This window comes from Palaemon carinicauda, chromosome 22, assembly GCF_036898095.1.
Source record: "Palaemon carinicauda isolate YSFRI2023 chromosome 22, ASM3689809v2, whole genome shotgun sequence".
In the NCBI taxonomy this organism is placed as follows: domain Eukaryota; kingdom Metazoa; phylum Arthropoda; class Malacostraca; order Decapoda; family Palaemonidae; genus Palaemon; species Palaemon carinicauda.
In genome coordinates this window covers 105,161,996-105,184,262 of record NC_090746.1, presented here as the reverse complement: position 1 = coordinate 105,184,262, position 22,267 = coordinate 105,161,996, and the positions used below count along the sequence as shown (strand labels likewise).

The 22,267-nt window shown below is 42.8% G+C and overlaps 1 long non-coding RNA gene across 2 annotated transcripts in view; it reads left to right on the top strand.

Annotated features, from left to right (window-relative positions):
* Positions 1-15,120, top strand: part of LOC137616672 (uncharacterized) — a 42,763-nt gene extending 27,643 nt beyond the window's left edge. For both annotated transcript variants that reach the window (XR_011039471.1, XR_011039470.1), the window contains exon 3: positions 14,990-15,120. This is a non-coding gene — a long non-coding RNA (uncharacterized lncRNA). The remainder of the gene's footprint in view (positions 1-14,989) is intronic.
* The last annotated feature ends 7,147 nt before the right edge of the window (positions 15,121-22,267 follow it).

Genomic DNA, 22,267 nt, shown 5'->3' with positions numbered 1-22,267 from the left:
AGATCATACCTCTAAGTATCAAATGTACTTAGATTCCAAAACTTTGCATAGTGTGTCTGTTCCTTTGGGGGGAAACAATTGGAGCTTATTCTAGTTATTCCGATCAGGAACAGAGAGATCCGAGATGCATTTACCTCTCTTTTAAAGGATAGCTGCCATCAGGGGGAAGGAGGTCTCATTTGTGAACATTTAACGATGTTGGCAGATTTTGCTTTCCAGTTTATTTTCTTCTATACTCTTGGACACATGCTCCCAGTAATGATACTACAGTGTCTTTGGACATTGTCCTTATGTTTGAGACTTGCTTCAGGATAGCATGTCTCTTGCAACTCAATCGTTTGGCTAAAGGTGAACTCAGGACTATCACCATTACCGCCCCTTAGTCAGTCTTCTCTGACGGAAAGAACGGTATTGGAAGGAACAACCATCTTCCCGAAGGAATATAGTATAGGCCTACTTTTTTGGATACCCACATTCCCGATACAACACGTCCTCTAGCGAGTGCTGTTGAATAAACGTTCCTGACTGGATTGGAATAATGACAACCAGACTATGATCAACTTGATTTTAGTAACTTGAGCATGCTTAACAAGTGAGCACACTCACCACTCAGCAAAGATGCAAGTTAACTTTTGCCTGACCCCTCTTTAGCTCATCCAGAAAAACACAGACACGCCTTACCCAATTGTGCCCCACCCAGATGCGCATTACCAGGATTTTCTCCTGAACAATCATTTTCACCTGATCGCACGCTCTCACCTGAGTATTCACTCTCACCTGAGCAGGCTAGCTCTTCGGAGAATTTTCTTGTCTGTCTTCAAATGCGCTGGCATGGCCACACACACCTGAATGAGCGTTTTTTAAACATCTGACTTACCCGGTAGTTATATTTATAACTTACGTCCCTGACGTCACGGCAGAAATTTCAAAACTCGTGCCAATCGCTGATTGAGTAGCCAGGTGTACCACCTGTGCGCCCTCTAGCGAGGTACCTGGAATCATTCCATGATTCCTCAGATCTTCCCTGCCGCCGCAACCGGCGACATGGTTGGATATTTCTACTCGCTATTTACCTGATTTATTGCAGTTTACATTGGTGATGTACAATAATTGGGTTTTGACTCTCCCTCGTTTGGTTTTTCTTTTGGATATTCTTGAATTACTTTTGGATTTTGATATTTTGACCCTTGCTTCTTTGATCTCTCTTATAGATATTCAAAATGGCCACCCCCCCTTCAACTTATAGAATGTGTGTGAGTGGTTGTAAGACCCGGCTTGCTAAAGCCTCAATTGATCCCCACTCTATCTGCGTAAAATGCAGAGGTAAAGTATGTGAGTTGGGTGATCGTTGTGACGAATGCATTCTTTTATCTGAGAGTGAGGTGCTAGAGTTTGACCACTATACTCGTAAACTTGAGAAAGATAGGCTTAGAAGTAGTTCTAATCGTTCTTCCAGAGACTTTTCCTCTTCCCGTGTCACCGAACCTAATCCTTCCCCTGTAGTGGTAGTTTCAGATCCCACTACTGTTACTGCTAATGAACCCATGCTAAAGGATATGATGGTGGCTATTTAAGCTCTGGGCGTGAGGGTTGAATCGCTTGCTGCGGACAGAACACAATTGATGTCAGATGTAAAGCAATTAAAATGTGACAGTGCTAAAAGTGCAGTGAATTTATTTAGTGCAGTGGAGGGTGCGCCTGCTCGGGCCTGTCGTTCTCCCAGTCTTAGACCTCTTCCAAGCTCCCCAACCCCTGGGAGAAGGAATGTTGAACGACGAAAGGATATGAGAGGCTTTAGCTCCTGAGCAGACGTCCCTTCGAGCGTACCTGTTGACGTTTCCCAGGACGTTCACCCTCACCATAGGAAAGGTGAAGTAATAGTGGTTTCATCATCTTCCGATGGCGCAGTACCCAAACGGGGCTGGCGTCACGCTTCCAGACCTCTTAAGAGGAAGATTGACAAAGTCGATCAGCGTCCTATCATGACACCGCAAGCTCCTGGTTGTAGCCATTGGAGCAGTCTGGAGCGTTTTCCTTCTTCCGAAGAGAGCCCTCCTGCCAAATGTCCTTTAAGGTCAGCTGTCTGAATCGGGCATGACCTCGGTTCATGCTCCTCGTCCGCCGTCAGACTGGTTATTGCCCTGTGGACGCTCTGAGCGTTCTTTAAGCGGCGTGGATAGCGAACTCGTGATAGACATGACGTCTCCTGTATCACAACGAGTTGACCCGAATTTTGATATGCTGCAAGAAATGCAACAGAAACTCTCTTCGTTCATGCAAAGTTATCAATCTATGGACAATAAAAGAGTAGCATGCCTGGATCCTGAACGCCAGGAAGCTTCTCTTCTGTACGCCAAGCGGCGTAAGGCTATTAGTCGAGAGGTTCTTGACGACGAACGGCTATATATCTCCCCTGTTAAACGTCGTGAGTCTGTTCCACTTGACTCCGAACGTCAAGCAACCAAACATAACGCCAAGCGTCAAATAGCCAGACGTGACACTGAGCGTCAAGCGGCCAGACTTGATGTCAAGCGTCCAACAGAGCGAGGTGCCGAGCGTCCAACAGAGCGAGGTGCCGAGCGTCCAACTATATGTAACGTTGAACGTCCTGCAGGACGTGACCTCGAGCGTCCAGCAAGACGTGATGTCGAGCGTCCAGCTAGACGTGACGTCGAGCGTCCAGCATGACGTGACGTCGAGCGTCCAGCGAGACGTGATGTCGAGCGTCCATCATGACATGACGTCGATCGGCAAGCAGCCAGACGTGATGTTGAGCGTCAAGCGGTACGCGGCGTCGAGCGTCAAGCTTGATGCAACGTCGAGCGTCTAACAACTTTACGTGATGCCGGGAGTCAAGAAGTGAGGTATGACATTGAGCATGAGAGCCTCGGACTTCGTGATGACACGAGTCGAATCGAATGTCGAGATCAAGGACACCTTAGTTCCAATCGCTTTGATCACGAGCGTTTTACCGAGCGTCAAGCGTTAGAACAACACGGCTACAGATGCGATGATCTGTTGTCTCTTGACGCCAGAAGTCAGGACCTTAGTGAGATGTATCCTGATAAGCTCAACGTTGCTACTTCCGTCAGAGCTTTGTCAGAGGAAGACATCGACGATCACCTTTCCCCGGTTGAATTATTTGAGGAATTATCAGAAGGAGAAGATCCTAAGTCTTTTCGTCCTTCAGTGGATCTTAAGAAACTCATGAAAGTTTTTAATGATGAGTTTCCAGATTATTTTGTGCCCGTTGCTCCACGTTCACCACCCTTAGAATTCACGCTTGGGAAGGCATCGAAGAAGTCTCTTTTACCAAGATGGTTCTGTCACGGTCATCAAAGAGAGCTCTAAGGATGATAGACTGGATGGAGTCTAAGAAGGACCAAGAAAAGCCAGCTTTCGCTTTTCCTCCGACTAGACTGGCCTCTAGATCTAGTATCTGGTACGAGACGGGAGAAGTTCTTGGCTTGGGAGTTCCTGCCTCTACCCAAGGAAATTTTTCAAGTCTAGTAGACATTTTCCGTCAGTCTACTTCGGAATTAGATCATCTTCTCAAAGGCGTTTTTAGAGCCTTCGAGGTATTCAATTTCCTTGACTGGACTCTGGGAGCCTTGGGGAAGAAGGTATCTGTCCTTAAGGATGGTGACACTACCAGTCTCATCCACATAATGTCCTGTATGGATAAAGCTTTACAAGACAGATCAAATGAGTTGGCAGCACTTTTCTCAGCGGGGATCCCTAAGAAAAGAGCTCAGATGTGTTCGTTTCTGTCTCTTGGGGTTACTCCCTTTCAGAAATCAGAATTGCTATATGCACCTCTGTCTCCCTCTCTTTTTCCACAAGAATTGTGTAGAGAGATTCCATCCGCATTAACCCAAAAGGCCACCCAAGATTTGGTTTCAAAGACGGCAAGAAAGGTTCTACAAACTTCCTTCGTTAGCCGCAAAATAAGGAAGAAACTCTATTCCCTAAGTTTTCTCAGCCCTTTCGAGGGAAGATTTCCAGCAGGGGTAACTCCAGACCCGAGGGAAGGAGAGCAAAGAGGAGAGGATTCAGATCAGGGCGAAGCAGAGTCTGACTGCTTTCGCCTCAGGCAGTAGGAGCCAGACTACACAACTTCTGGCGAGCTTGGGAGAAGAGGGGAGCAGACCTTTGGTCAGTACAACTTCTGAAGGAGGGTTACAAAATCCCTTTTATAGGGAAACCTCCTTTAGTTTTAGCTCCAGTAGATCTCTCTCCCAGATACAGAGAGGAGTCAGAGAGGAAGGCTTTATAACTCCAAATGTCTCTCTTGTTGGAGAAGGGGGCCATAGAGAGGGTGCGGGACTTGCGGTCACCAGGTTTCTACAACCGCTTGTTTCTGGTTCCCAAGAACTCTCGGGGATGGCGTCCAGTCCTGGACGTAAGCGCACTCAACGCGTTTGTCCAGAAGACAAAGTTCTCCATGGGGACATCAAGGTCAGTCCTTGCAGCAGTAAGAAAGGGCAACTGGATGGTCTCATTAGACCTCCAGGACGCTTACTTTCACATCCCCATTCATCCGAGCTTCAAGCATTATCTGAGGTTCGTTTTCAAGGAGGAAGTGTTTCAGTTTCGAGCCCTGTGTTTCGGTCTCGGCACCGCCCATCAAATAGTCACAAAACTAATGTTAAATGTAGCAAGAATACTGCACTGAAGAGGCATCAGAGCCTCCCTGTATCTGGACGATTGGTTTCTCAGAGCTCATTGCTACGATCACTGCCTAAAGGATCTTCAGATAACTCTGAGACTAACAGAAGAATTGGGTCTTCTTGTCAACAGATACAAGTCTCTACTGACACCATCACAAAGGATAATTTATTTGGGGATGGTGATTCAGAGTCAAGTTTTTCGGGCTTTTCCGTCTCCCTAAAGGACGGAGCGAGCCATCTTGAAACTGCAATCTTTTCTAAAGAAACAGAAGTGTTCTGCGAGGGAGTGGATGTGTCTGTTGGGAACCCTCTCTTCGTTGGAACAGTTTGTTTCCCTGGGAAGGTTGAATCTTCGTCCTCTCCAATTCCACCTCAATCAGCATTGGAATAAGGAGAAAAATCTAGGGACGATTTGCATTCCCATTATGGAATCCATAAGAAGTTACCTTCAGTGGTGGAACGATCCACACAGGCTTCAAGAAGGTCACCCCTTAGAACAGAGGAACCCAGACCTTGTGTTGTGTTCCGACGCCTCGGACTCTGGGTAGAGAGCAACACTGGGCAAGTTGGAAGTTTTGGGGCTGTGGACAGAGGATCAGAAGAGCTTCCACATCAACCAAAAGGAACTGTTAGCAGTCCTGCTGGCCCTCAAAAACTTCGAAGGGTCAGTTTTGAACAAAGTGGTGCAGGTCAATGCTGACAACACCACAGCATTGGCTTACATTGCCAAGCAATGCGGAACCCACTCGATGTCCCTTTACGAAACTGCGAGGAATCTTCTCATCTGGGCCAAGGAAAAGAATGTAATCCTTGTAAGAAGGTTCATTCAGGGGGAGAAGAATGTGATGGCAGACAGCCTTAGCAGGAGAGGTCAAGTTCTGTCCACGGAATGGACACTCCATCAAGAAGTCTGCAAGAAACTGTGACGACTTTGGGATCGTCCTTGTATAGACCTATTCGCGACCTCGAAGACAAAGAGGCTAGTAACTTGCTGCTCCCCAGTGCCAGATCTGGAAGCAGTTCAAATAGATGCTTTCCTGTTAGACTGGTCCAATCTGGACGTGTATGCTTTTCCACCGTTCAAGATTTTTTAGAGAGTGATACAAAGGTTTGTGTCACACGAAGGGACCAGAATGACTCTAGTGGCCCCCTTTTGGCCCTCAAGAGAATGGTTCAAAGAGGTACTGGAATGGATAGTGGACACTTCAAGAAGCCTTCCATTAAGAGTAGATTTACTCAGACAACCCCACTTGGAAAGGTACCATCAAAGTCTCCAAGCTCTTCATCTAACTGCCTTCAGACTATCGAAAAACTCACAAAAGCTAGAGGCTTTTTGAAGGAGGCAGCTAAGGCTATTGTTAGAGCAAGAAGGACTTCTAACATCAAGGTTTATCAATTTAAGTGGGAGGTTTTTAGAGAATGGTGCAGAGTCAACTCTGTTTCCTCGTCCAGTACCTCTATAACTCGGATTGCTGACTTCCTGTTATACCTTCGAAGGAAACGCAATTTTTCTTCCTCTACCATCAAGGGATACAGGAAATCAACCGTATTCAGGCACAGAAACTTGGATCTTTCGAATGATAAAGACCCACACGAACTTCTCAAATCGTTTGAAACCACAAAGCGATGGCACCAGGATTCACCAGGTTGGAATCTGGATATAGTCCTGAAGTTCCTTATGAGTGACAGGTTTGAGCCCTTGCATTCAACTTCATTTAAGGACCTCACGATGAAGACTCTATTTTTGGTTAGTCTGGCTACAGCTAAAAGTGTCAGTGAAATTCATGCGTTTAGTAAAAACTTTGGCTTTTGAGATAACAAAGCTATCTGCTCATTGCAGTTAGGCTTTCTCGACAAGAATGAACGTCCTTCTCAACCTTGGCCCAAGGCTTTTGAGATTCCGAGTCTTTCGGATGTGGTGGGCGAGAAGTTGGAGAGAGTCCTGTGCCCAGTAAGAGCCCTGAAGTTTTACCTAGACAGAACGAAAGAGTTGTGAGGCAAGTCGGAATCTCTTTGGTGCTTGGTCAAAAAGCCTTTGTTACAGATGTCAAAGAATGCCCTTTCATTCTTCATTAGACTCTTGATAAGAGAGGCTCATGTACATTGCAGTGAGGCAGACCTCAAGCTGTTAAAAGTCAAGACGCATGAAGTTAAAGCTGTAGCACTTCGGTGGCCTTCAAGCAAAATAGATCATTGCAGAGCATTATGGACACAACCTTTTGGAGGAGTAAATCTGTGTTCGCTTCACACTATTTGAAACGTGTCCAGACTCTTTATGAGGACTGCTACACTCTGGGACCATTCGTAGCAGCAAGTGCAGTAGTGGGGGAAGGACCCACCACTACATTCCTATAATCCTGATACCCTTTTCTTCTCTTGGAACTTTTGTATTTTTATGGTTGGTCGTGGAGATTGCGACAGTCTTCCACAATCATTGATTTTAGTCAGGTGGTCAATTTTTTCCTTGAGAGTGCCTGGAACAAGGGTATTGGAGGAGGTCCTGTCACATAGAGGTATTTACACCGATTTGACAGCTCTTAGAGGTCTTCAGCTCCCTGGGAGGATCGTTGGATCTCATAAAGAAAGCGGACATAGTGAGGCAGAGAATCATTGAAGTCAGCTTCCTTATCAGCTACGAACCCTTAAGCTTGTTTTATTAACTCTTAAGTAAAATTCCAACAATGTTAGCTGTCTCTGACCCTCCACCAAAGGTGTCAATCAGCTACTGTATATATATAACTACCGGGTATGTCAGATGTTTAAAAATTATATTTTTCAATATTAAACTTACCCGATAATCATGTAGCTGTCAACTCCGTTGCCCGACAGAATTCTATGGAGGGATACGCCAGCTATCACAATACTAGAAGGGGGTGTACTTACCAGCGCCACCTGTGGCCAGGTACTCAAGTACTTCTTGTTGACACCTCCTCAATTATTCCTCTGTCGTGCTTCCGGCAAGACGTTCTGGGATACGCTTATGTTCTTGGAGTATTTTCACGACTTTGGTGAAGTATTTCTCTTTGATTTCGGCTGTCGCTTTACTGGAAACTTCTATATTAGCTTAGTTAGCTTTTGGAATTAATTTGATTAATTATGGTGACGAAGAGAGTATGAACTCTCTTTCACTTTTTAATGGCCGACCCTTCCCTTAGACGGAAGTGTTGGTGTCTAAGAGAGTATAGACTCTCTTTCTTAATTTTGCTTAACAAAAGTTATAGATTTATTTTATATCTCTCCGCCTCTTATAGGCCTCTTCGATTAACTTCCTTTTATTAAAAATAACTTATTAAAATTTATTTTTATATTTGTTTATATTCGACCTTCCTAATAGTAGGCGGTCTTTTCTTGGTACCGAAGTTAATTAACATTGAGCCCGTCATTTTGGTTTTACCTGTTAACATATTATGCTATTTTAATGTCTTTGAAAGAACTTCAAAGTTGAACTAACGTTTTGTTTTGTCTCTGCAGTTGTTGACGTTCAGAACGTTCAACTTGCGCTCTATCGTTACGATAGAGAGAGAATATTCACGGTTTCACGTTGCAGTAAGAGTAACCGTGTCTAGCGTTTTGTTCATTCTTTCTTAACTTAATGGTTTTAATCCTAATAAAGGAACTTTTCATTTTGGGAAATATTTCTGTTTTTTCCTTTAACAATAATATGTTTTAACGATATATATGATTGGGCTCTTCTCTCAGGTTCTAAGTCAAGAGAGAGAGAGAGAGAGAGAGATAGAGACGGAGGGAGAAAGAGGAGGATAAACGTTTCATTCAAGCGAGTAACGTTGTTATCGTTTTTTGCTCTTCTCCCTAGTCTCTTTAGGGGAAGAAGGTAAACGTTTCTAGAGTGATCTAGTGTTTAGTCTCTTTCCAGCCACTGAATTATTTATCTTTCATTAGATTTTTCTGTTACATTGTAATTCTGTTTTCGCAATTACTAACTTTTGAGAAAGGATAGAATTGCGTGTTTCAGGTACAAACCACTTAAAGTTTCGAGTTCAGTGAAATAAGTGCAAACAGAAAATCAAAGTGATAAGTGATTAGCGCAAAGTGTGTCAGTGTTGTGCGTGAGGGTACTTCTGTGCGCGCCAGTCGTCCTCCCAGTCCGGGACCTCTTGCAAGCTCCCAAGCCCAGGGGAGAAGCAATGTCGAAGGGCAGAAGGGTTCAGCAGGCCTTGATCGGCGCACAGAAGTATCCTCGGTGGTTGTGGGCGTGTCTTACCGAGACCGTCACTCCCACCCGCAGACGATTGAGCCCTTATTTTGCTCGTCTGCAGAAGAAATTTAGGGGAGAAAACGCTGGTCTCAGGTCTCAAGACCTCTTAAACGTAAAGTCCAGACCTATGCCAGACGTACGAAGTTAGAGTTCAACAACCCGGATGCAGTCATTGGGTTAGCTCTGACTCTCCTCAGTCATCAGTTGAATGCACTCCGCCTAAGAGGAGTAAGGTTCTGCCACAACAGAGCTCGACTGTTAAGGCTTTACCTCAGCCTACTGTAGTTTCTGCCGACCCCAAGTGGACTCTACTACAGTCCATGCAAGCACAGCTTTCGGACTTGATGCGCGAGTGTCGGGCTGAGAGTGTTGCGCCTCCGCCTCCGCCTACACTCCCTCTGCCTGCGCTCGCTCCGCCTGATCGCAGTACCACCTGCCAGGCGTACGATGTTGAGCCACGTTCTGAGTTTGCTGTTCCCAGTGGTGTTCAGCCTCCGCCTTCCTTAAGGCAACCTTTACAATGGGATCAGGAGGATTATACCTCTCTTCCTCCGCCTCCACTTGCTGCTCCACCAGTGATGCAACACTCGGTTGAGGTACAACAACCTCTCCCGTCCATGAGTCAGTCTCCTCAGCTCTCGCTGCAGCGAGCTCAACCCTCCACAAGGCAAGCACCACAACACCTTAGCCTTGCGCCCCAGGAGCCTCAGCTTGCGAGACAATTACCTTGTTCTGCGCAGCCTCTACCTCATCGCGCTCCGCTCACACCACAGGAACTGGAACTTGCTACTCCGCTTCCGCCAACCGCTCAGCAAGCGCAACCCTTGGGTTCAACCACTCATGCTAGGAGTCAGCCTCCTCCACCCATGCGCCTTCCTTCTGCTTGTCTTTTATTCAGCCTTTGCAGACTGAGCCTCAGGTGTTCCCTCAACAGAGTCTTGAAGAGGAAACCACAACTATTGTTGTTCCAGCTCGTTCTGACTCTGCTGTTCAGCATACCTTACCTCCATTTTCAAACCATATGATAATGGAGGTTATTTGTATTACTTATAAAAATATATTTGTATTCCTTGCAATATATTTTTAACAATATCGCAAAAGATGGCAAAAATATGCTTCATGAGTTATGAATGTAAGGTAAATATTATGTTGATATTAAAACCCCATGCAAGCATGCATAAAGCACTCTAGCACTGGTCATGGAATTTCTGAGAAATGTTAAACGCCATGCACACGCTCTGCTTACCTTACAGCATGCTCTACATACAGCATGCTCTGCTTACAGCATGCTCTGCTTTCTACATGCTCTGCATACAGCATGCTCTGCATTCAGCATGCTCTGCATACAACATGCTCTACATACAGCATGCTCTGCATACAGCATGCTCTGCATACAACATGCTCTGCATACAGCATGCTCTGCATTCAGCATGCTCTGCATACAACATGCTCTGCATACAGCATGCTCTGCATTCAGCATGCTCTGCATACAACATGCTCTACATACAGCATGCTCTGCATACAGCATACTCTGCATACAACATGCTCTGCATACCTTACCGCATGCTTCTCAGTCACACATCTTTGGTTGTTGCCAACTCACTAGACTGTCAAGCAGTTTCATAACGTTGCCTTCTAGTCTGCTGCTTTTGCACCAGTGAACCCTCACTGAGAGAACTTAGCTTTTCTAGGATATGGTCCCTGTAGATGAGAAAGTTCTTTTCTCCCTCCTTCTGATATTCCCTTGAGGACTCTGTCATTTGGAGGGAGCCTTTAGCTGCATAGCCTCCTATGGACTTTTATTTAAGCATAACATGCTTCCAGGGAAGGTAATGGTTCCACTTCAGTCGCTAATCCCGTCTGTTACCACACCTGCTCCCATAGACCTTGAGCTGTGTTACAAGACATGCAGTCCAAGCTTAGTCCTTGTTAGAGGATTTTTTGTTTACGGAGTCAATGTGTCACGGGGAAGACGTTCAACAACCAACAGAAGTGACTTGTTGTGACGCAGTGCGGCAACCTCAGCAACCCGATAAGGAGTTTGTCTGTACGACCCAGACAGTCTAGACAGATTCGGGTTGTCACTGTACTTCCTCGCTTGCCCATGATTGACAGTTCACAGACTGTGCAGCAGTACCATGATCTTGTGTCCGGCTCCGTCAGACGACTGGCTTTTAAGAGCTCCCACAAGTCGTCGCTGTCTGGAGATTTTCAAATGGACTATGGATCTGACCAAGGAACTGGGCCTCCTGGTCAATTTTGAGGAGTCTCAGCTCGTCCCATCCCAGACCATTGTCTCCTTGGGTATGGATCTTCAGAGTCGAGCTTTTCGGACTTTTCCGTCGGCCCCAAGGATCTTCCAAGCCCTAGAATGCATCCAGAGCATGCTGAGAAGGAACCGATGCTCAGTCAGGTAGTGGATGAGTCTAACAGGGACACTTTCATCGCTGGCCCTGTTCATCGTGTTAGGGAGACTCCACCTCCCCCCCCTTCAGTATCATCTAGCTGCTCACTGGATAAAGGACATGACGCTAGAGACGGTCTCAGTTCCTGTTTCCGAAGAGAGGAGGTCTTCCCTCGCGTGGTGTAAGAACAGCTTTCTTCTCAAGGAAGTCTACCTTTGGCTGTTCAGAAACACGACCGCCGTCTCCTCTCGGACGCATCAGACACGGGCTGGGGTGCGACTTTGGACGGACAAGAATGCTCGGGAACATGGAATCAGGAGCAAAGGACACTTCACATCAATTGCAAGGAGTTGTTGGCGGTTATTCTGGCCTTGATAAACTTCAAGTCCCTCCAGCTTAACAAAGTGGTGGAGGTGGACTCTGACAACACCACAGCCCTGGCTTACATCTTCAAGCAGGGAGGGACTCTTTCGTGGAAGTTGTTCTAGATCGCAAGGGACCTACTCATCTGGTCTAAAGATCGAAAGCTAACTGGTAACGAGGTTCATTCAGGGCGGTATGAATGTCATGGCAGATCACCTCAGACGGAAGGGTCAGGTCATCCCCACAGAGTGGACCCTTCGCAAGAATGTTTGCAGCAGACTTTGGGCCCTGTGGGGTCAGCCAACCATAGATCTGTTCTCTACCTCGATAACCTAGAGACTCCTGTTGTATTGTTCTCCGATTCCAGACCCAGCAGCAGTTCACGTGGATGCTTTTCTGCTGGATTGGTTCCATCTCGACCTGTATGCATTCCCGCCGTTCAAGATTGTCAACAGGGTACTTCAGAAGTTCTCCTCTCACAAAGGGACACGGCTGACGTTGGTTGGCTCCGCTCTGGCCCGCGAGAGAATGGTTCTTAGAGGTACTGCAATGGCTGGTCGACATTCCCAGGACTCTTCCTCTAAGAGTGAACCTTCTAAGTCTACCTCACGTAAAGAAGGTACACCCAATCCTCCACGCTCTTCGTCTGACTGCCTTCAGACTTTCGAAAGACTCTCAAGAGCTAGGGGCTTTTCGAAGGAGGCAGCCAGAGCGATTGCCAAAGCAAGGAGAACATCCACTCTCAGAATCTATCAGTCTATAGGGGAAGTCTTCCGTAGCTGGTACAAGACCAATGCAGTTTCCTCAACCAGTACCACTGTAACCCAGATTGCTGACTTCCTGTTATATCTAAGGAAAGTAAGATCCCTTTCAGCTCCTACGATCAAGGGTTACAGAAGTATGTTGGCAGCGGTTTTCCGCCACAGAGGCTTGGATCTTTCCACCAACAAAGATCTACAGGACCTCCCTAGGTCTTTTGAGACCTCAAAGGAACGTCGGTTGTCCACCCCAGGCTGGAATCTAGACGTGGTCCTAAGGTTCCTTATGTCATCAAGATTTGAACCTCTCCAATCAGCCTCTTTTTAGGACCTCACATTAAAAACTCTTTTCCTCGTGTGCTTGACAACAGCTAAAAGAGTAAGTGAGATCCACACCTTCAGCAGGATCATTGTTTTCACATCTGAAACGGCTACATGTTCCTTGCAGCTCGGTTTTTGCTAAACGAGCTTCCTTCACGTCCTTGGCCTAAGTCGTTCGAGATCCCAAGCCTGTCCAACTTGGTGGGGAATGATCTGAAGAGAGTACTTTGCCCAGTTAGAGCTCTTAGGTACTATCTAAAAAGGTCTTAACCTTTACAAGGACAATCAGAAGCCTTATAGTGTGCTATCAAGAAACCTTCTTTTCCAAGTTCTAAGAACTCAGTTTCTTACTATTCAGGCTTCTGATTAGAGAAACACATTCTCATCTGAAGGAAGAAGACCTTGCTTTGCTGAAGGTAAGGACACTTGAAGTGGGAGCTGTGGCTACTTCAGTGGCCTTCAAACAGAGCCATTCTCTGCAGAGTGTTATGGATGCAACCTATTGGAGAAACAAGTCAGTGTTCGCATCATTCTATCTCAAAGATGTCCAGTCTCTTTACGAGTACTGCTACACCCTGGGACCATTCGTAGCAACGAATGCAGTAGTAGGCGAGGGCTCAGCCACTACATTCCCATAATCCCATAACCTTTTAACCTTTCTCTTGAATACTTTTTATGGGTTGTACGGTCGGCTAAGAAGCCTTCCACATCCTTGTTGATTTGGCGGGTGGTCAATTCTTTCTTGAGAAGCGCCGAGGTTAAAGGTTGTGATGAGGTCCTTTAGTATGGGTTGCAGCCCTGTATACTTTAGCACCTTTGAGTTGATTCAGCCTCCCAAGAGGAACGCTGCGCTCAGTAAGGAAGACGTACTTATTAAAGGCAGAGTAACGGTTCAAGTCGACTTCCTTACCAGGTACTTATTATTTCATTGTTATTGTGGATAACTGATTATATGAAATACGGGATACTTAGCTATCCTTTAATCTTGTACACTGGTTTTCACCCACCCCCCTGGGTGTGAATCAGCTACATGATTATCGGGTAAGTTTAATATTGAAAAATGTTATTTTTATTAGTAAAATAAATTTTTGAATATACTTACCCGATAATCATGATTTAATCGACCCTCCCTTCCTCCCCATAGAGAACCAGTGGACCGAGGAATAATTGAGGAGGTGTCAACAAGAAGTACTTGAGTACCTGGCCACAGGTGGCGCTGGTAAGTACACCCCCTTCTAGTATTGTGATAGCTGGCGTATCCCTCCATAGAATTCTGTCGGGCAACGGAGTTGACAGCTACATGATTATCGGGTAAGTATATTCAAAAATTTATTTTACTAATAAAAATAACATTTTCATTATAAAATAAATTTTTTAACATACTTACCTGGTAGTTATATATAATTTAATTCCCACCCTCCTTCCCTCTAGAGACTATGGGCATGGAAGATCTGATGAATCATGGAATGGTTCTAGGTACCTCGCTAGAGGGCGCACAGGTGGTACACCTGGCTACCCAATCGGCGATTGGTACGAGTTTTGAAATTTCTGCTGTGAAGTCAGGGATGTAAGCTATATATATAACTACCGGGTAAGTATGTTCAAAAATTTATTCTATAATGAAAATATCATTTTTAATACATGCTTAGTGAGACTAACTTCACTAAACCCCGGGTTATCACTCAACCTGTTATGGATCTAGAATAGACTGGCTACTACACCTCACCATTGTATGCATTACTCTCTAAGTGCCTCATAAGATCCAGGATTGAGCACAATTTTGAACTCTCTTCTAGAAGAAACTTTATGCGTGTGAGAGCTAAAACACACCCTAACGTGTGCACTCTCCATCCCACATACAATTCGTGACTGGGAGGTCTACCCTCAATCCCATTATGGATCAAGATCACCCAGAGTAGTTTCTTTTGCTGACAATTATCAATTGTCTTTGTCAGAATTTGGGTCGACCTCACAATCACTCTCTCTCTCCTCCATGGCAATACTGGTAACCTTTTCAACAATAATACTCATAAAGAATGAGGTTGATATAAAGGCACTAACTTCATATTATAGTCTACATGGCTGCTACTATAGTTTTTTTTTTTATTGTTTTTTCACTAACTGTTCTTCCTTCAGATATTTTGTTGAAGACCATCCTCAATAGTGCCTCTTATGTATCAAATTAATTATCAGGAATCAGGCTATGACTTGGAGGTGAAGAACATTTGTAGTAAAGATATTTTACTTTTCTTTCAGATGCGTTTATTTACTTGCACATTGGAAATCCAAAAGCTGAAGCCAGCAAACAAAAACCTTTCCAGTGGGCAACCTGATTCCCCAGATGATATGGGAAGGAGATGGAAACTAAAGGATCGCTGAAGGCACAGGATTAAGTTATTCATATCTGAACCAAAGCTGATAACAGAGATGGAGGCTGTAAGATTCAACTCACATCAGTTTAAAGATAAGTTAAAATTTTCATTGAAGTTTTTGTTTTCACAAGTTTACACCCTAGTTAAGTAACAGAGTATGTAATAGATATCTGTGAGAGGTAGCTTATGTAATAGTACAGTGTACAATATAATGTTGAGCATATACTATCTGAAAACAAAAGTTCAGTATCGCAGGAATTCTCTTGAAAGTGAGACTGTTCTCACATAATTTTTTTAGGTGAAATGGTCATAGATTTTGTCATTAATTTACTTTATTAGTTTTATGTATGTATGTATTTATGTATGTATGTATGTATGTATGTATGTATAATAATGGGCCATTAAAGATATACAAATATACTGTATCTCAAAATGTAAATTCTCAAAAAGTGTTATCAGCTCTTCATTTACTAATATGAGATAGAATTGTTTTCTTTCATTGGTCTTAGATTTTTAAACAACCGACCATAAGACCAGAGAATGCCATACCACTAGTCGAATAATTAATAATCTTAATATGGCCATCCTTGAAATACATAATATTTTAGCCCCCCCCCCAAAAAAAAAAAAAAATTATAATATTGATTGTTTGTAAGTCTAGTATTTAACTTCCCATACGCCCAAAAGTTATTCATAAACTAATTTGACCTGGGACCCCTTGTTTGATGTTTGAGGCGATTCTAGCTGCTTGATTACTATAACAGAGTATATTTTATTGATAATACAGTTTTTCTTCTAGCACTGAAATATAACTATTTCTATCAATAGACAAACTGGACTTCCAGGTTTAATGGTAAAGAACACAAATTATATGTAAATGAAGTTTAACATAAACATTTTAATTTTACGCAACACCGACTGTTTAAATTATATTATATAGAGGAGGTTTAAATGGAAATGATTTAGTCTCCATTTAAAGGTTTAAATGTGCAAATTTTCCTTGTTCCATGTCTAAGTCATACAATTTGAAACGGGCATAAATGCGATCTATGGGTTAAAATCTTGCAATTAGGAATTTTGAAGTTTGAAAGTTTTTTTATTATGTACATAAAGATCACATAAATAAATCAGATGAATATTCAAATTTAACATCTGTATAGCTTAGATCTTTTGTAAATTGAACATTTTACTAGTTTATGTTAGCCAATTGGAAAAAAGAAGAATAATAGGTGATATAATGATTCATTAATCTATATTAATAAGTCAATCACTTCAATATTGAGAGTCTTGAGTTTTTCAATATTCTTATTATTACTCCTTCAATGACTAGAGACGTTCCTTATAATTTCTAGACTGTTTAGTGCATAGCATTATCAATACCCCAATTTTCACCTGTTAAAGTTAGTTTCTAAATAAAGACTTTTTTTTAGCAAACTTAGGAATCAAATTTGTTTCGCTTGTATACAATATAAATTGTTTCTTTAGATCAAATGATGAATCATTTTATAAACCGAATATACCGGAAGCATGTCTGCTTGTTTCTACTTCTTTTCATGAAAGAATTAGTATGAAAAGCACAAAGATTTTTTTTTTATAATTACATCTAATAGCAATTTTTATATATTTCATATGGTTCAGTTTGCCCATCAAAGCTTCTAATATGTCCTAAATTGTAAGAGGAGTTATTCATGAAATCCTATTTTCAGGATACAGTTGGTCCCTTGCTTCAAATTAACAAATGACGTGACAGATATAATGGTGATATCCATTAATCACCAGAAAGCTTCTATTCTACTACGTAATTGGAATTCAGGATCTGTGACTTCAAGACAAAAAATACATGCCATTTTTAAAATTCTCATGTAGATCTGTATACAGTGAAGCTCTTAAGTAGACTACAGTACCTTGATATTGCCTAATCAATCTGTTAAAGAGTGTTGTTAGAATTCAATTTTGGTGCTAATATTTTTATATAAATCCAAAAATCTGTTGCTATCTTAACTTTCACAAATGCTACTGTCAGGTTTTTTTTTTTTTCATGAAAAAGTCAACAGAGAAAAAAAGCTTAAATTCAAGTTATAAGTACTTTATTCGCAGCTTGAAATATCATAAACTCACCACTTAAACACTTTGATGACCATCTCAGTTTTTTGCTAACTTGTGTCATACTAAATTTACTAGAAGTCTCAATATAAAATCTCGCTCTCAATATATTGTCGTCAATTGAAAATTTTACTTATGATATTTTTTTATCGAAGTCGCGTGAGGTATAAGAATTTTGGTGTTATTAGGTGGATAGGAAAAGGTTATATAATTTTGATTTGACCACAATGCTTGTATGTTTGTCATTCTTCTAAGCACGAGTGGGATAACGTTTGTATGCTACCTGAATTTATACTTCTGGATAATTAATAGCTTTAATTTCAGTATAACATTTGAAGTGACACAAACACTTGATCGTAGTACTATTATAAATCAGAAAACATATGAGCTAAAACTTTTGCTACCAATATTAAATGACTGATTTTTAACAAACAAACATTGTGGTATCTTTAGATAAATTTTGTCTTCTTTTTACGAAATTCACTTTAAAAATATTCAATCCCATTGTATGGTATAATGGATGTTTTTAAAACGATGTATTACCACAAGTCCATATATTTAATCTTAACTTTATTTGATATATTTTTGTGACTCAAAATTCAACTGATAACAAGTTTTTTCAATCAGGTGAGGTCCTACTGGCTGAAGATCTTTTTATTCATTCTAGGGTTTCTAATCTTCATTGCATTTCTGCGATGTTGTGCTCTTGGTAGCACCTTTGAATATTACTTTACTTACTTCTGAATTCTCCCTTTTATGGATTTTGCTTAAGGTTGATCATTTCTCATTGGTTAATTGTTGATTGTTTGGTGAGTTGGAAATGGTAGCGTTGAGGAGTTGAGGCTTTCTATAAAATTCAAAGGATACCTAGCTTGAAACTTCATTTATAATCAAGTCTCGAGACATGACAATTAAAACTTTTTGAAAATTTTATTTCTCTTTTCACGATAGGTTTATTATGATTTTTATATGGAAAATTTGAATCTAATTCTGAGATGAAAAGATGATTTCTCAGTTTAGTTTTCTTTGGATTTCAGTTCTTTTCTGAAGGAGGTCTGTCACCTCTTCAAAGAATAGTTATAATCACTCTGCTCCATGGGTTGCTGGAAGTTTTGAAATTCTAGATATCTGAAGAATTGAATTTGATAAAATCAGTAGCTACCAATATCTAATTCTTGATTATAGTAATAATTTCTCGTGTCGGTTTCTAATGATATTAGCCATAAGGACACCTCTTTATGTTTTTTTTTATTATTAATTTTGATTTTAAAGAAAATTATGTAAACAGTTATGATCTTGCCATATCAATTCAAAATATTTTTCTTCATACTTAGGTTAGCAAAGTTTTACAAGACTTTTTTATGTTTCAGGATAATGCCTGTTGTAAGGAAATGTTTAGGCCATTCTACCTTACAGTTTTAAAAGGGCTAGTTTGGTTTCAATAGATCTAAAATGCTTCCTTGACTTTCTTCTTTGTGAGGAAGTGATACAGTCTGGTTTGAAGTATCTCCTTAAAGTAAATTCTAATACAGTATCCTGTGTGTTTGCTCTCGGGTCTGTTGAATTATTTTTAGCATTCATTGCTCTATGGAGTTGTATGTGAGTAATCCTTGTTTACATTTTTTCAGATAATATTGATTTAAAGACATTTTCCAGTCACTTCCTGGTATATGTAAAGGGCTTTCTTTAGTATCCAGGGTTTTTGTGGCACTTTCTGTTTAAAAACGTCTTGCAGAGTTCACCTTGTCTTATAAATCTTCTCTTGGCAAAGATTTACCAAGCTTTTATGATTATACTCCTTAGATCTCATTTGCTTAAAATTTCATATATAGCATTCCTTGATCTATGGAGTTATCTGAGGAACTTTACAGTCATGATTTTTGGGATTCTTTATCCATGGAGTAATTCAAGTTGTTTCTTGATTCAATAAGCTATCTGGGTCACTAATTTGATTTACAGTACCTTTTTCAATATTAATCTTACCCGATAATCATGTAGCTGTCAACTCTGTTGCCGACAGAAATCTACGGTCGGGATACGCCAGCGATCGCTATACAGGTGGGGGTGAACACAACAGCGCCATCTGTGGTCAGGTACTCCAGTACTTCTTGTCAACACCACCTCAATTTTTCCTCTGTCGTGCCTCCGGCTAGACCTACATGGATACGCTGTTGATTCTGGAGTTATTGCTCACGATTTGGTGATGTATTTGCTCTAGAGTTTAGCCTTCGCTATTCAGGAAGCTTTATCATTAGCTTAGCAAGTTTTTGGAATTAATTTGATTTAATTTTTGATTTAATTTTGGTGACGAAGAGAGTATGAACTCTCTTTCACTTTTAATGGCCGACCCTTCCCTTAGACGGAAGTGTTGGTGTCGAAGAGAGTATAGACTCTCTTTCTTAATTTTGCTTAACAAAAGTTATAGATTTATTTTATATCTCTCCGCCTTTTATAGGCCTCTTCGATTAACTTCCTTTTATTATAAACTTATTAAAATTAATTTTTATATTTGTTTATATTCGACCTTTCCTAATAGTAGGCGGTCTTTTCTTGGAACCGAAGTTAATTAACATTGAGCCCGTCATTTCGTTTTTACCTGTTAACATATTATGCTATTTTAATGTTTTTGAAAGAATTTCTTTGATAGTCTCGTACTGTTTTCAAAGTTGAACTAACGTTTTGTTTTGTCTCTGCAGTTGTTGACGTTCAGAACGTTCAACTTGCGCTCTATCGTTACGATAGAGAGAGAGTATTCACGGTGTCACGTTGCAGTAAGAGTAAACCGATTCTAGCGTTTTGTTCATTCTTTCTTAGCTTAAATGGTTTTAATTCTAATAAAGGAACTTTTTATTTGGGAAATCTTTGTTTTTTTCCTTTAACAATAATATGTTTTAACGATATATATAATTGGGCTCATCTCTCAGGTTCTAAGTCAAGAGAGAGAGAGAGAGAGAGATAGAGACGGAGGGAGAGAGAGGAGGATAAACGTTTCGTTCAAGCGGGTAACGTTGTTATCGTTTTTGCTCTTCTCCCTAGTCTCTTTAGGGGAAGAAGGTAAACGTTTCTAGAGTTTTATTCTTGTTCCCAGGCTTTATGCGGTGAGAGATTTTAAACGTAGTTTATTTGATCTAGTGTTTAGTCTCTTTTCCAGCCACTGAATTATTTATCTTTCATTATGTTTTTCTGTTACATTGTAATACTGTTTTCGCAATTACTAACTTTTAATGAAGGATAGAATTGCGTGTTTCAGGTACAAACCACTTAAAGTTTCGAGTTCAGTGAAATAAGTGCAAACAGAAAATCAAAAGTGATAAAGTGATAAGCGCAAAGTGTTACAGTGTTGCGTTCGAGGGTTCGTCTGTTCGTGCCAGTTGTTCGCCTAGTCTGGGACCTCTTACAAGCTCCCAAGCCCAGGGGAGAAGTAACGTCGAAGGACTTATGGGTTCATCAGGCCTTGATCGACGAACAGACGTTTCCCTCCGTGGTTTCGGGTGTAACCAACTCACGTAGCCGACGTGATCACCCCACCCACACAAAGACGAGAGAGCCCATTTATTCCTCGTCTGCGGAAGAGGTTTCTCGCAGAAACCATGGACCAAATCTTGCAGCTTTTAAGTGCAAGTCGGTCCCTTCCGCGCAAGTCCAACTCCTAGGTGGAGCCATTAGCACTGGGTCAGTTCGGACTTGCTGCAGTACGACAACTGCACACCTCCCAGAGAGGCAAGGTGGTACCGCAACAGGCAGTAACTCCGTCTGTTGCCGCACCAGCTGTTTTAGACCCTCAGTCTCAACGGACAGTAGCTCCGTTTGTTGTTGTCTTTCTTAGACTCTAGTGGTCTATGCTGCAGACAATGCAGTCTCAGCTTGCGGTGTTGATGCAGGAGTTTCAGGCAGAGAAGGTTAGCACACCTCCTCCTGCGAGCGCTCCTCCACCTCTGCGCAGTCCACCCTGCCAGACGTATGATGTTGAGGCTCCTCCTGCCTCCATGCGTGAGCTGCCGCATTGGGAGTGGCCAGGTACCAGCGCTATGCAGCAACCTCCTCTTCCCTTGAGGCAGGAGCCTCATGCGTTGCGGCAACCTCCTCCATCCTTGAGGCAGCAGCCTCATGCGTTGCAGCAACCTCCACCATCCTTGAGGCAGCAGCCTCAGGCTATGCGGCAACCGCCTCAACTCTTGAGGCAAGAGCCTCAACTCTTGAGGCAAGAACCTCAACTCTTGAGGCAAGAGCCTCAACTCTTGAGGCAAGAGCCTCAACTCTTGAGGCAAGAACCTCAACTCTTGAGGCAAGAGCCTCAACTCTTGAGGCAAGAGCCTCAACTCTTGAGGCAAGAGCCTCTCTCTGCGCAGCTACCTCCTCAACCCTTGAGGCAGACGCAACTCTTGAGGCAGGAACCTCATGCTATGCGGCAACCTCCTCTAACCATGAGGCAGGAGCCTCATGCTATGCGGCATCCTCCTCAAACCATGAGGCAGGAGCCTCATGCTATGCGACATCCTCCTCAACCCATGAGGCAGGAGCCTCATGCTATGAGGAGCCTCATGCTATGCGGCATCCTCCTCAACCCATGAGGCAGGGACCTCATGCTATGAGGAGCCTCATGCTATGCGGCATCCTCCTCAACCCATGAGGCAGGAGCCTCATGCTATGCGGCAACCTCCTCTACCCATGAGGCAGGAGCCTCATGCTATGCGGCATCCTCCTCAACCCATGAGGCAGGAGCCTCATGCTATGCGGCATCCTCCTCAACCCATGAGGCAGGAGTCTCATGCTATGAGGAGCCTCATGCTATGCGGCATCCTCCTCAAACCATGAGGCAGGAGCCTCATGCAACCATGAGGCAGGAGCCTCATGCTATGCGGCAACCGCCTCAACCCATGAGGCAGGAGCCTCATACTATGCGGCATCCTCCTCAACGCATGCGGCATGAGCCTCATCCCTTGCAGCATGAGCCTCATCCCATGCAGCATGAGCCTCATACCATGCAGCATGAGCCTCATCCCATGCAGCATGAGCCTCATCCCATGCAGCATAAGCCGCACGCCATGCAACATGCTCT